Below are 14,842 nucleotides of genomic sequence, written 5' to 3' on the forward strand. Positions count from 1 at the left end.
CAACAAAATAACTGGGCGAGCCCTTCTATTGTCTGAGTCGGTGACAATGGCATCAATTGTGATTTAAAAAAAAAGATTTTAACACTTTAAAGCAATTCCCGGAAAGATGCCGGGGGAAAAAAACTGTAGGGAGTTTGTCCATAAAAAAACTATACGTGTTTACACACAAAAAAAGAAAAAACGCACACTTTTTCCATGTTTAGAAATTTGGTTAACAGGAGCTTATATCAACACAACCGTACTCATAAATTAACAACTCACTAGAAATGTATTTATTAAAACAAATTGGTTCTATATTTAACCATAGATATGGCAATATATAGACAGTACAATTTTCATTCGGAGCCTATGTATTAGCCTAAAATATTTTTAAAATAAAATGTTTGAAATGTCAAAATATTACCTCACGACTAAGTTAAATGTTAAGCATTTTTATTTCAGCAAGACAATAAATTATAGCTACAGGTTAAATCAATAATGAATAAAGTAGAACCATGGAATTCTACCTTGCAGATATAATCACGAGACAGTATGGCCTCCAGTTTATTCCATAGACTTTCAGAGCTTTTCATTGGTGGATATAGTTAGGCAACAATATGACGTCACAATATTCACGGTTCCAATTTTTGATAGGAGTTATACCCCCCTGACCGTATTATAGAAATATCAAATCAGAATTGAGTCAATATAATGCGGCATATTCCAAATATTTTATTAATGACATTTGACACGTTTATTTTATAAATACAGGGTGGGGCAAAAGTAATCACCCTATTGTAAAACGTTATAACTTTTGCAAATGTCGCCAAATGTCAATTCGGTTTTGACATTTTGTGAAGTAAACAAACGCAGAATACAAATCAATAAAACATGAATCTTTTTATTCCGCAAGAACGTGGAATATCAAACAGTACTACAGTTAATCATAAAAAAAATTACAGCAAAAGAACATCGGGTGATTACTTTTGCCCCACCCTGTTGCTGACATTTTAACATAATAATCTATGTTCGATTACACTAAATTATAAAATCATATTGTAAAAAATAGATGTACGTGTATAATGAATTTATGATTGAACAATTATCAAAATCAACATTATTACCTACTGGATAAAACACCGTCCATATAATGAAAAAGAAAGATAATCTTATTTCTTACTAAGAGGAAAATATTACAAGGAGATTGTCCCGTGTACAATATTTTCCACTGCTGATTTATTGCACACAAGTCGGCAATATGCAAACTAAAATAGTGTTCACAGAATCGTCAAATGAACTAATAAAACATAAAGCTCTCTCGGCACCGAACGCGGAACCATTTCTCCGAAAGCTCGCTTATTCTCATAACGCATTCCTTCAGATTGCTTTACCTTCAGACACAATGACAAAGGCTCGTATTTTGAGAAAATTAAAGGCTGTACAGCGCTGGAATGCTTTTTCTCATTTGCAAAACAAATTCATCGATTACTTAGGAATGTACGTGAAAAGGTAATAATTGCATTGACACAAAAACATGGTGTCTGGCGTGTATGTAAAATTTACACAATAAGTAGTATAGTTTTTTTTCAACAAAAAATAGAAAATCAGTAGTGATTCGATAGCTCGGGTCAGTATAAGGAGTTAGGCGGTTTCTCGGCTAAGTTACCGGTGACGACTTGTGGATGAATTTATTTTTTATATAGTTTTATTAAAAAAAAAAAAAAACTAAAAAAGTTCCCGAACATCAAAATTTAGTTCACTTTTTTTACTCCAAATGATGTCAGAAATCAGTCAGTCAAGTACCTCCCTTAATACCCTGCATAACGATTGTCCTCAACGGGAAGTGTAATGCAGAGATCACACTAGGACAGTACAATACTGTTTTGTCCCAGCTCCGGACCCACTGTCCTAGTGTGAACAGTAGCATGAAAGACAGAACAATGAACCAAGTTTTTTCAATGATTTTATTTTTGACGATGATTTTTACATATATTTGTATGCTATTTTCTTTATATATTCATTCGTTTTACTCATTTTATTCATATTTCTAATATTTTAGTATTATTTATGGAATTTGTGCAACTAAACTATGTTTATAATAACAAATTATTATAAGCAATAATTAGTCGTCCGAAATATCCATACAAATTGAAAATATCTCCCAAGTAAAAATAAATGTCGCCAACGAGTATTGAACCTGCACCTTCTAATGTCCGGTTAAGTGTTCTGAACCACTGAGCTATGTCGGCTTGGTGGAGCGACATTTATTTTTACTCGAGAGATATTTTCAATTTGTACAGATTTTTAACGTTAGTTTATCATTAAAAAAATAATATATTTTTATAATGTGTACCTTTATTATTTTTAAGAGTAAGTAAATAGATTAATAGTGAGTTCCTAACCTCAGCATACCACTTTGACCTTCGCCAACTATCTCCCACCATACGAAGAATAAGAAGAGCGGTTGTGTGAGTAATGGTCAATATGTATGACGAAAACACAACGGAAGAGGATATCCTCAAAAACGATTAAACCGTTTATCCCATAAAAGGATAGGACCGTTATAAACAGACGGTGGGAACTATCCATCGGCGTTGCTGATAACATTCATTACACTATACTTAATCTTGGTCAAACATTTCGTAATTAATTTATTAAAATTTCACATTCATAAGATATTATGAAGATACCCAGTGAAAAATCACGGGGTATTATAATTGTAGGATCTGTGAAACTGTCAAAAAATCACTAGAGAATCAATCAGAAATTTACCCTTCGAATGAACACCTTGTTAGTAAACTTGAAAATCTTTAGTAAATCACGAATTCACTACATACCACGTCAGCTCAAAGACAATTTTTCTTCCTATCTCCTAAAATCTTTAACCTTATCCCTGAAAACCAAAAAACCGTGAGTCAACCCCATTCCTTTAAAAAAAAATTACAAAATGGATCCTTACACACGAAATACATAACAACTACAATACCCATTCATTCTACACTCTATCAATTTAATCACCTTTCAGACAAAACTTAATATATCCTTATTCCCTAACTTAGCGGTAAAGTATGTACATAATTAATTAGTGTGATCTATTTACTAATATTTTTCATCTTCTTAACTTCTCAATACTCTTCTTGCAACCCAAACTAACTTTACATCATTTTTCTTATTATTCTTTTTCATATTATAGTAATTTATTGATTCTGTTCAAACTGTAAAATTCACCCGCCAAAACACAAGGTCATCCCTAGCATGGAAGGTGAAATATCACAAAAACCATAATATGTACCTACCCTCTAAGTCTTTTATTAATAAAATAAATTAAATAAATCAGATATAGATCAGCCAAAAATTGTACACATTTCAAATAAAGACTTATTTTTTTTTAATTTTGCCAAGTACCTACCTACTTTATCGCCTGTTCCCACCATCATTTCTAATTTTGAAAATGAAAGTTCATTAAATATAATTCAACTCATTACCATTACCCTGGAATGTGTCACATCACACACATCACCACAGACAACACAAATTATTAAGTTTGATGATACTTATTACATGGGTAAGGTATAAATGAGTAAATTAATTTGTTTTGATAAACGAAGGAAAATACAAAGGGAGAAACTTTATTTCGCATTTTCGCATGACATCATCAATCCCAAGAAAATATCATTATGTGCATAACATAAATATATAATACCAACTTTTATACACGGTACAGTTAAAACAATGACGACATTCATCTTTTTCTAAGGAAGCTGTTACCAAGTGCGATGCGACTATGAAAAATATTGACAGAACAATCATGACCGTGTGGAATTTAGTATTTTTAATGTTGAAACTGTCAATTCGTCGGAGTTCCATTGTAATAATAACATCATTTTATAACGGTTGGAAACACAGTTAAGAATTGTTTGAAAAAACAATAGCGTTATTAGTCATACAATGATGAATGAGATGGTAAAAAGAAAAAAGGGAAAATCTGGAAAATTGAATGGTTAAGAGAAGTTTCAGTAGAAAACTTAAACGGAGTTCAAAACTAAATAAAAGGCTCTCTTTTGTAACCCTTCAGGCTTCTGGCATATTGACCGTTATATTTTTTAAAGATGCTGTCAGAGTGTCGGGAGAATTTGTTTATATTTGAAAATTATATTTGTAAATTATAATTAATGATATATTTCAGAACGTATCCAAAAACTAAGAACTGTTTTCGAAAGGTAATAAAATACGCTTTCAAATTTTATTGTTAAAAAAAACTTTTTTTTTAATTTTGAAAACAAACATAAACAAGTTAAAAAAATGCTCACCTTACATTTTTTCGACTAAACACTCAACCAAAACTACTGATAACGAACAAATAATAAATATTTTATTTTAGAAAAATGTATTGTGAACATTATGGTTACATCACTTTTTTGTTGCTTCATATTTAAATAATTAATTAAAATTCAACAGTAGACCTCGTGTCCAAAATAGTACGTTTCTAATTTTCGCTTATTTAATGAATTAAAGCCTAAATATCCTTTGAAATCATAAGTTTTGTAAGTTGGTACTTCATTTTAAACCATATATTTTATAGATTTACATATATTTACCATAAAATTTTTATTAATTTAAAATAAGATTTTATACAATTTGTACAAAGAAACGGAAGCTATTAGGTTATCTCAAAAACAATTATTTTTTCAAAACTTTCTCCTATAGTACCTACCACAACACAAGGAGAATAATGAGTAGGTGCAAATTTAGTAAGAATTTCTTCAAATTATTGATAAGACGTTTAAAAACGGGATTGCAGGATTTACGAATGAATTACCATGTTTCCGGATATACTTTTAGTATATTACGAATATACTATCACGATGTCGGAACACGTGTAGATTAAAAATTTTTATTTAAGGACGATATTGAAAATATTTTAGAAAAATCTTATAAACAATTAGGTTTTATTGTACGCATTGCAAAGCCTTTCAATGTAGCACATACGGTCCCATGATATTTCATCAAAATGAAAATTCAACATACCTTTAAAAAGTGATATAGAGTATTAAAAGTGATGAAACAAAAACTAGGTTAAATAGTTACCTATGTAACCTATTTAACCTAGTTTTTGTTTCATCACTTTTCATGACTTTCTATCACTTTTTGGAGGTGTGTTGAATTGTCATTTTGATGACATATACGGTCACCCTTGAAAACATATTAAATGCAGCTTACTAACACTGACAATAATACTATCATCGTAGTTTCTTTTATTGTTTTTAGCATAATCATGCGAAAACTGTCTTTAATTATTTTATAACATTTGTAATTCCTTATAATGTTTATTTAATTTTATATTTCTTTTTTATTTATAAATATATTGTGTAGGTACAAATACTAAATCAATAACTAAACTTAATGGAACTTTATTTTTCTTGAATATATGAATAATTACTGTTTATGCTTAAATGTACAACTGCTTGTTTCTAAATAAAATAAATACAAAAAACACGCGTTCACGAAAATCCAAATATTTTCGCATTTTGTCATGTTAACTTATCAAGCAAGAAAAAATGCGAATAAAAAAGTTCAAATAAACACGACAATTTCACATTAAAATTTTTATTTTTACCAAATTTTTAAAACGGCCACCATCCCGAAATGGAGACTGAAAATACAAACAAATTTTCTTACTGACGAAATGCAAAACGGTCGAGTTAAAACAGGACGTCGCTACTTTTAGAAAGAAAATTTAACAATAATATTAATTTTAACAACTAATACAGATGTTAAAATGCGTTTTAAGGAGAAGATTTAATAATTTATACAGATATTATATGTTTTCTTGTAATGATGAGGTCCTCGCCTTTTTTTCAATGCATTGTTTACATTACTTATAAAGCACGTCCCTTGTCGAGTGTCTGGGTTGGTCTGGTAATTACATTGTGAATGAATGATTCACTTGCAACAGAATTGTATTATCATTCATCATTCACAATGTTATCTAAATAAGACAGTCAATGGCATATAATATTGCTAATAAACAATTATTCTTTTAATAAACACTTGTTCATTCAATTATTTGAAGCTCTTTCTGTTACCAATATGTAACAACAATTATTAATGGATAACCATACGAATAGGTCTAATTTGTTCTATTTGTGTGGTTGTTTTTATTGTTTTATTTTTATTTAATCATTGTTTTTTTCATTCGGTTTTACACCCAGCTGGGCTTTTACATGGTAAATAAGAACATAATATAACAAATTACAAATGAGCCATCGAAAATTATACAAAAATATTTTTAAGCATGAAGTAATGTAAATTAAATATGAAACAATTTTGAAAAAACATATATTTATTTGTTCATTTTCGGGAAATCGACAGTTTACATTCAATAAGTTTGTACATAAGTATTATATAGTAAAATAAAACCAATTTTCTTTGTGACTTTACCTCTACTAAGACAGCATAATATGGAATAAGTAAATTAAATTAAAAATTTTCTGAAAGGAAAATGAATTAAAAAGTTTATATAAAACAAAAGATTATATAAAATGAAAAATTTACAAAACAATACATTTACAGAGCCCCTGAAGTGATAACTCACAAAAGCGGCGCTATAAAAATTGTTCAATATTATTATTATTATTATATATCCATGGAGAGAGGTTGTAGATATAAATCAAAAATATAGGGATAATAAATATAAAAAAAATAGGGATATAAACAATAGAGACATAAACATTATTCACAAACCATTAGAGAAATATTCTTTTATGGACCTCTTGTATTTGGTAAGTTCGCAACTGAAAATATCAACCTTCGATAATACGTTATTGTAATTATTGCATAGTCTTCTGTTCAGGCAAGAATTCTGCTTAGAGTTCGTGTTGCAGAAAAATGTTACATTTTGTCTTTGTTCCTTGTCAGTATGGAATTTATTTAATGCACGTTGATATGTAGGTTTCTAGTTAAAACAAATATCATATCATCAAACCATTACCGACGGTTGAATTATCTCCCGACCACTATCTGGAATAGTTCTGAAGTCCAAAGTTAGTTTCAGAAATAAAGATGTTAATGTAATTTTGAATGCCGTAGTACTGTTTTATTATAAAACTAGCTGTACCTCGCCACGCGTTGCTGTGGCTCAGTATGTCTATGTAGATAGATAAACAATAGCGTGTGTTGCTTTTATGTCCAACAGATTGAGCTATTTCAAAAAAAGCATGTTTGTCCAACAGACGGCGCTGTTTTTTTTAAAGTATGTTTCTACTTGTCACAGGTGACATCTATTTAATATATATGTAAAAACTCAAGCGTATTCAAATGCAACGTTCTGTCAAAATTTAAAAGCAATCGGAGAAGAACTTTCGAAGATTTAAAATGTTGAACAAACGAATATTAACATTTTTATTTATATAGATAGATAGATGAAGCGTCCGATACAATAAAACTGGGCCAGATTTTTCACAGAACTTGAACATTTCATAAAATTTCAAAGATAATATTCAATTCTGTGAACGTTATATTCAACTTCTGTTACTATTCAAGTACTTTGAAACAACTGGCCCCATAATGAAATAATAACAAGAAATTACATATTACACATGTCTCTGTAAACTTATTCTTCCTTTGATATTTAATAATACGCTACTTATTTTCATTTTATATTTTATTGAACAAATAAGTAAAAATATTATTTTATATTAACGAACAATCATTTCCTAAATACAAGCACCAGCGTAGGTACAATAGGAAATAATGTACTAAATTGTAAAACCGTATTTAAAAAGCACCCAATAAAGAAAACAAATTTAAAAAAACGTAAATAGAACTTTCACAGAATTGAATTGAATATTTACTTTGAAATTTGATGAATTTTTCAAGTTCTGTGAAATTTATTTTGGTCAACTTGGAGTACGTTACAATAATTTATTACAACAGGGAAGGAATTTTTCACTACGTCGCGTCGCGTCGTTTAGTATCAACTTTGAATCGCGTGTCTATTTTCAAATAGTATTTATACTAGGAACAGGAACATTCAAAATATTGACGTGACGCTGATAAAATCATCAACATACCCAGACGAAATTCGCTGAAAGGCAGAATTGAAAATATTTTTTGTTTTTGTGTAAATTTTAAAGTAAATTGTAAATTTTGTCGTCAATTGGCAAAGAATACTAAGTATTAAAATTGTTTGAGGGACTCTTTTGGCCGGTGAGTAATGTACACGCGGAGGGACTCAACAAGGTCCCAACAAACTGTAAACATGCTGACTCACAAGACGTCAACTTCTTCAAATAAAAACACATTAATTTGCTTATTCATATTAATATAATACGTGCATTTATGCATTAATTATATTATTTGTTGGGATGGACTTCAGTTGAATGTTTATTTTTATTATTTATTGAGTTAGTTTATACCATATTTGAATATAAAGTAATATAAACAAGATAATATTTCATTTTGTAACTTTAAATATTTTTACAATAAACATAACATTTATTTTTAAATACATTCATTCTTCAAACTTTCAGGCATTTCATCATGCATCTCTCTAGTCCTTTGTACATTAGGCAGTTCTGTGATTTTGATTTCTTCATATGTGGCAATCTAATTCTATTTACATTTCTGGTTTCGTAATTATGAACATCTCTATTAAAATCAATTTCATTCTAAACATATTTTGGCATTTCATGAATTTATGCACCAAAATAAACACATTTAATAAAAGTATCTTTTTTATTGGAATCCAATTTAGCTGCTCTCTCATTTGATTAATGCTTGCGTATTTGCCTTTTCCACAGTATACATCTCATAGCTCTATTCTGTATAACATCTAGTTTGTTCAAATTTCTTTTATTGGCCAAATATAACATAGTAGAGCAATAATCTAAATGTGGAGCAACTATAGTTTTATAAATGAGCTCTGTAGTATTTCCATTTAATTTATTTCTTAATCTTCTAAGAAAGTTGACTTTTTTGATACATCCTTTAGCACATTTTCAAAATTTGCTGTGAAAGTGAGTTTTGAATCGAATATTACACCCAGATACTTAATTTCATTTACTTTTTCAAAATTTTCGTCATTAATTGCCAATTTTAACTCTGTGTTACTCGTTTTGTTGCCTTTTTACAGTAGAATTTTGGAGGATGTGTTAATTAATTAATGCACGGAAAAAACGAGTATTGCGAATCTCTTCAAATTATTGTAAATCAAGTTATAAACGGGATTACAGGCCTTAATAAATGAATTTGATAGATATTCTTATAAAATTTTAGTAAATGACATGATAATCGTAATAGTTTCGCATTTCGTCAAAATACAAGGTGTCCGGGGGTAATAAGTAAAAAATAATGTTTTGAGGTAGTTTTTAGGTAAAAAAAAAAATGAATTGTTTGCATGGAAAAATAAATATTCTTTTATGGAAAAATATTTTTGTATTGTAAAATGAACATTGGAATTTCAAAAATGGTTATTTATATTTTTTACTTCTACCATCATGTAGAATCACCTCCCGAAGTTAGCGCACTTTACCCGCGGAAATCCTGTATATTAGCTAGGCAAATGCTCATATATGAACGTATATTCCGATCAATTATAGGAATTTACTAAAAGTTTATCAGGAACCGGCCTACAAGAGATTCCGTATAAATTAGTAATACTCATTTTTTTCCGTGTAATATCAACGTTTTCGTAAAAGTAAGTTTCCTCGATAAAACACCTCTACAACAACATTGACGAAAGAGAAGTTTGAGATATGTAACAATAAACACAACTTTTTAAATGTGTTTAAAAAAATTCAAGTAATAACTGATCGCAATGGTGTCAATAATAATAAAGAAAGAGTTATCGCCGGTCCCGTGGTAAGTTTATTAAGCATATTTATTTATAATACAGACTTCCCCTAACACAAATAGTAACAATTTTTATAGTAATGCACATAGTGAATAAATGAAAATTATTTCCATAGACAAATATCTGCATAAAGAATATAGTGTATGTGGGTTCGTTTTCTGTACAAATATACAGTTTTATTCCCAGATGGATGAAATTTTACAAAATTGACCTTCCAAACAATAGAAAAGTCATTATTTACGTGAGATTTCAAAAGACCACCCACATCTCCTTTTATCACCCCTTAACTCTTGACAGGCCAGGATGTCAAACAAAACTTCTGTAACCGTTTGGGTCTTCCGACGACCCCATGCATTTTTCTATCTTATGGGCTTTTAAACTATGGAAAGCCCAATTATTCAGTCAATTATTAATGGTAACTTATGTATTTGCGCAGAAATACGTAAAATACTAAAACGATATGTCAAGTATTTAAGCTAATATAAGGAGGATAGTAATTTTGGGTAGTACTACATACTCCCCCACTTGGCTGCGGGATAGTTAAAGCGGAATGAAGGCCTCCTTGTTCGAGGGATAAGGCTCTCGACTAGTAATCCGGGGGTCGTGGGTTCAAATCCCTGTTTGCGCAAATAACTATAGTTTCATTGATTTGTGTTATTTCACAAATTAATAATTTAAAATAATATAATGTGTATTTGCGGCACGTTCCAGAGTGGAAGATGCTCTCAGTATCGCCTTGGTGTAAGACCACCATTCTGAATTGGAATGTTGCTTGAAATGGCTTTAGCCGTGTTTAGTGACCAGATCTGAATAGTCAAATATTTCCCCACCTTCCTTTTCGCCATCTCCTTCCTGGGAACAGTTGGGACTTACTTGCGGTATTCACATTAAAAAAATATATATAAAAATAAAAGCCCGGGTAACGCTGGGTGCTTGCTCAAGTTCCATCTACATTTTACATCTCGCTATCAGTATCAGGTATTCAACCTATAACTTCTTTAAGACCTCGTCGGAAGAGACGACACATCTCGCTACCAGAATCAGGTCTTGAACTTACGACCTGTTCGTGATCTCTGCATGGTTCAAGGCCGTGCACTCGCTTTTATTGGCCGACCGAGGTACATCGCACATCCTTCGGTAGGTAGCGGTAGGGTGAGCCACTGATGGGAGAACTATGAGCTGCGTGTCCAAAAAAAGAACTAAGGAGATAAGGATGCCGTATGAGATGTCGGCGAGAAAGTATTGGGGATCCTACGGTTTCGTCTTATTACACCTCCCCTCCTTTTCCCTTGTTGAAAAAGCCCAGGCAACGCCGGGAACTTAAGCTAATACCTATTGATTTATAAGTGAGCTCATTTCGTCGACATTTTCTAAACATGCATATTTTCCAATGGGAAAATAAACACATCTAAGTTATCATCTATTGTTTTTTTCCACATTCAATAGATTTGTGAAATTTGTTATTCCAAGCATGAAAAAGTCAATTAGGCAGTAACGTAAGACCCGGAATATTAAATTTGAGAGATCTTAAACGATTTAATTATTATGCTGATTATGATACGATATGCTGAGAATTTAATTAGAATTATTTCCCAGTTAATATAACAAGCAGCAAGTGAAAGTAACTGAAATGGAACTATTTATTATTTGGTAATCGAAACTGGACGACCGCGCCCCCAAAGCACGTTTTATAAAAAAGCGAATGTTTTATTTTTAAATTTTTCCAGGAATTGGAATAGAAAACCCTACCAACCTCACCAAATTCCGATCGGGTAGTGTATTTACTACAGGTATTTCGTATATTAGCTAAGTTTCTGCTCGATCGGATGTCAGGGAGTAGGTTGTTTTCCGCTTCCAAGATTTGCAATCATTCGTTAACAAAATCACTTTAGGTGGAAATCGCAATTACACACCAGGACTTAGGCACGCATTTCTTTGAAGTCATTATGGTAGTTAATATAAGAAATAAAAGCCTGTGCTACCCGATCGGCATTTGGCGAGGTTGGTAGAGTTTTTGAATCCATCTCCTGGGTAGGAAGGTTCAAACCAATTTTTTTAAGTTTTAAAAGAAATTTTAGGAAGAATATTATTTTATTTGTTTTTACAGGTTGATTTAAAAAAATAAAAAAAATGGGTGTGTCAAGCCTACGCAAGACAGAAGTGAAACTTCTAGTATTCTTCTCTCTCTCTCTTTTCATTTCATTCTCTCTTTTTTTCTGTCTATTGACATATTTATAAGTAGCATGTGATAAAAAAAATTAAAAGTTATAAAAAAAGAAAAAAAAAATTAGTTAAAGCGGGGATCGAACCTCGGTTCTTCACGACCACAGTCGTGCGCTCTGCCTGTAGACAGCGAAGATGAGTTAGTAGAGTGAGTTAAACTAGGTATATAATATTAGCTAGGCTCCTATAGCGAAATGATCCCGTTTTTTCGTCACGGTCATGAGTCGGTTTTACTCCGGTCCTCGAAATTGCATGACGCGCGTAAAGAAGTTTCACTTCAAAAAATTCCTGCAAAGTTATGGATGTAATTACGATCTTTTTCAAGCGCGTATGTAATGATTATTTTTATCAACGTCGCATACACCTTGCTAATGTTTTCAGTATTATTAGGGCTTTTTTATACTAATTTTCATATATTTATTGGCAGGTAGAGTAGAAATTAATATTGTTTAGCGTTTGCCAACGACCATACCATGTTGAACACACCGGTTCTCGTCCGATCACCGAAGTTAAGCAACATTGGGCGCGGTCAGTACTTGGATGGGTGACCGCTTGGGAACACCGCGTGCCGTTGGCCCATTTTTTATGGTAATTTCATGTTTTTTTTTATTTTTTTATCGTTACTATCATTAATAATATCATAAAATTCTTTAACTTTTCAAGTATGCTACAGGCCTAAAATATTACTTAGTGGATTGATATTATGGTCAACCATTGAAAAAAAAAATTCCTGCAAAGTTATGGATGTAATTACGATCTTTTTCAAGCGCGTATGTAATGATTATTTTTATCAACGTCGCACACACCTTGCTAATGTTTTCAGTATTATTAGGGCTTTTTTATACTAATTTTCATATATTTATTGGCAGGTAGAATAGAAATTAATATTGTTTAGCGTTTGCCAACGACCATACCATGTTGAACACACCGGTTCTCGTCCGATCACCGAAGTTAAGCAACATTGGGCGCGGTCAGTACTTGGATGGGTGACCGCTTGGGAACACCGCGTGCCGTTGGCCCATTTTTTATGGTAATTTCATGTTTTTTTTTATTTTTTTATCGTTACTATCATTAATAATATCATAAAATTCTTTAACTTTTCAAGTATGCTACAGGCCTAAAATATTACTTAGTGGATTGATATTATGGTCAACCATTGAAAAAAAAAATTCCTGCAAAGTTATGGATGTAATTACGATCTTTTTCAAGCGCGTATGTAATGATTATTTTTATCAACGTCGCACACACCTTGCTAATGTTTTCAGTATTATTAGGGCTTTTTTATACTAATTTTCATATATTTATTGGCAGGTAGAATAGAAATTAATATTGTTTAGCGTTTGCCAACGACCATACCATGTTGAACACACCGGTTCTCGTCCGATCACCGAAGTTAAGCAACATTGGGCGCGGTCAGTACTTGGATGGGTGACCGCTTGGGAACACCGCGTGCCGTTGGCCCATTTTTTATGGTAATTTTATGTTTTTTTTTATTTTTTTATCGTTAACATCATAAAAAATTTTATATCATTCTTTAACTTTTCAAGTATGCTACAGGCCTAAAATATTACTTAGTGGATTGATATTATGGTCAACCATTGAAAAAAAAAAAGGCGTTAAAAACAAAAAAAAAAATGGGTGTGTCAAGCCTACGCAAGACAGAAGTGAAACTTCTAGTATTCTTCTCTCTCTCTCTTTTCATTTCATTCTCTCTTTTTTTCTGTCTATTGACATATTTATAAGTAGCATGTGATAAAAAAAATTAAAAGTTATAAAAAAAGAAAAAAAAAATTAGTTAAAGCGGGGATCGAACCTCGGTTCTTCACGACCACAGTCGTGCGCTCTGCCTGTAGACAGCGAAGATGAGTTAGTAGAGTGAGTTAAACTAGGTATATAATATTAGCTAGGCTCCTATAGCGAAATGATCCCGTTTTTTCGTCACGGTCATGAGTCGGTTTTACTCCGGTCCTCGAAATTGCATGACGCGCGTAAAGAAGTTTCACTTCAAAAAATTCCTGCAAAGTTATGGATGTAATTACGATCTTTTTCAAGCGCGTATGTAATGATTATTTTTATCAACGTCGCATACACCTTGCTAATGTTTTCAGTATTATTAGGGCTTTTTTATACTAATTTTCATATATTTATTGGCAGGTAGAGTAGAAATTAATATTGTTTAGCGTTTGCCAACGACCATACCATGTTGAACACACCGGTTCTCGTCCGATCACCGAAGTTAAGCAACATTGGGCGCGGTCAGTACTTGGATGGGTGACCGCTTGGGAACACCGCGTGCCGTTGGCCCATTTTTTATGGTAATTTCATGTTTTTTTTTATTTTTTTATCGTTACTATCATTAATAATATCATAAAATTCTTTAACTTTTCAAGTATGCTACAGGCCTAAAATATTACTTAGTGGATTGATATTATGGTCAACCATTGAAAAAAAAAATTCCTGCAAAGTTATGGATGTAATTACGATCTTTTTCAAGCGCGTATGTAATGATTATTTTTATCAACGTCGCACACACCTTGCTAATGTTTTCAGTATTATTAGGGCTTTTTTATACTAATTTTCATATATTTATTGGCAGGTAGAATAGAAATTAATATTGTTTAGCGTTTGCCAACGACCATACCATGTTGAACACACCGGTTCTCGTCCGATCACCGAAGTTAAGCAACATTGGGCGCGGTCAGTACTTGGATGGGTGACCGCTTGGGAACACCGCGTGCCGTTGGCCCATTTTTTATGGTAATTTCATGTTTTTTTTTATTTTTTTAT

The 14,842-nt window shown here is 31.6% G+C and overlaps 1 protein-coding gene and 5 non-coding genes across 8 annotated transcripts in view; 5 read left to right on the forward strand and 1 right to left on the reverse strand.

Annotated features, from left to right (window-relative positions):
• puc (dual specificity phosphatase puckered) overlaps window positions 1-14,842 on the reverse strand; it is a 172,304-nt gene that overhangs the window by 89,277 nt on the left and 68,185 nt on the right. The window lies entirely within an intron of this gene.
• LOC149417666 (5S ribosomal RNA) lies at window positions 12,514-12,632 on the forward strand. The gene has a single exon (XR_016303357.1). It is a non-coding gene; the product is annotated as a 5S ribosomal RNA (ribosomal RNA).
• On the forward strand, window positions 12,956-13,074 carry LOC149417667 (5S ribosomal RNA). The gene has a single exon (XR_016303358.1). It is a non-coding gene; the product is annotated as a 5S ribosomal RNA (ribosomal RNA).
• On the forward strand, window positions 13,398-13,516 carry LOC149417668 (5S ribosomal RNA). Its single transcript, XR_016303359.1, has one exon. It is a non-coding gene; the product is annotated as a 5S ribosomal RNA (ribosomal RNA).
• On the forward strand, window positions 14,241-14,359 carry LOC149417669 (5S ribosomal RNA). Its single transcript, XR_016303360.1, has one exon. It is a non-coding gene; the product is annotated as a 5S ribosomal RNA (ribosomal RNA).
• Window positions 14,683-14,801, forward strand: LOC149417670 (5S ribosomal RNA). Its single transcript, XR_016303361.1, has one exon. It is a non-coding gene; the product is annotated as a 5S ribosomal RNA (ribosomal RNA).

This window comes from Hesperophylax consimilis, chromosome 15, assembly GCF_061612785.1.
Source record: "Hesperophylax consimilis isolate HC1 chromosome 15, BYU_Hcon_1.0, whole genome shotgun sequence".
Classification (NCBI taxonomy): Eukaryota; Metazoa; Arthropoda; class Insecta; order Trichoptera; family Limnephilidae; genus Hesperophylax; species Hesperophylax consimilis.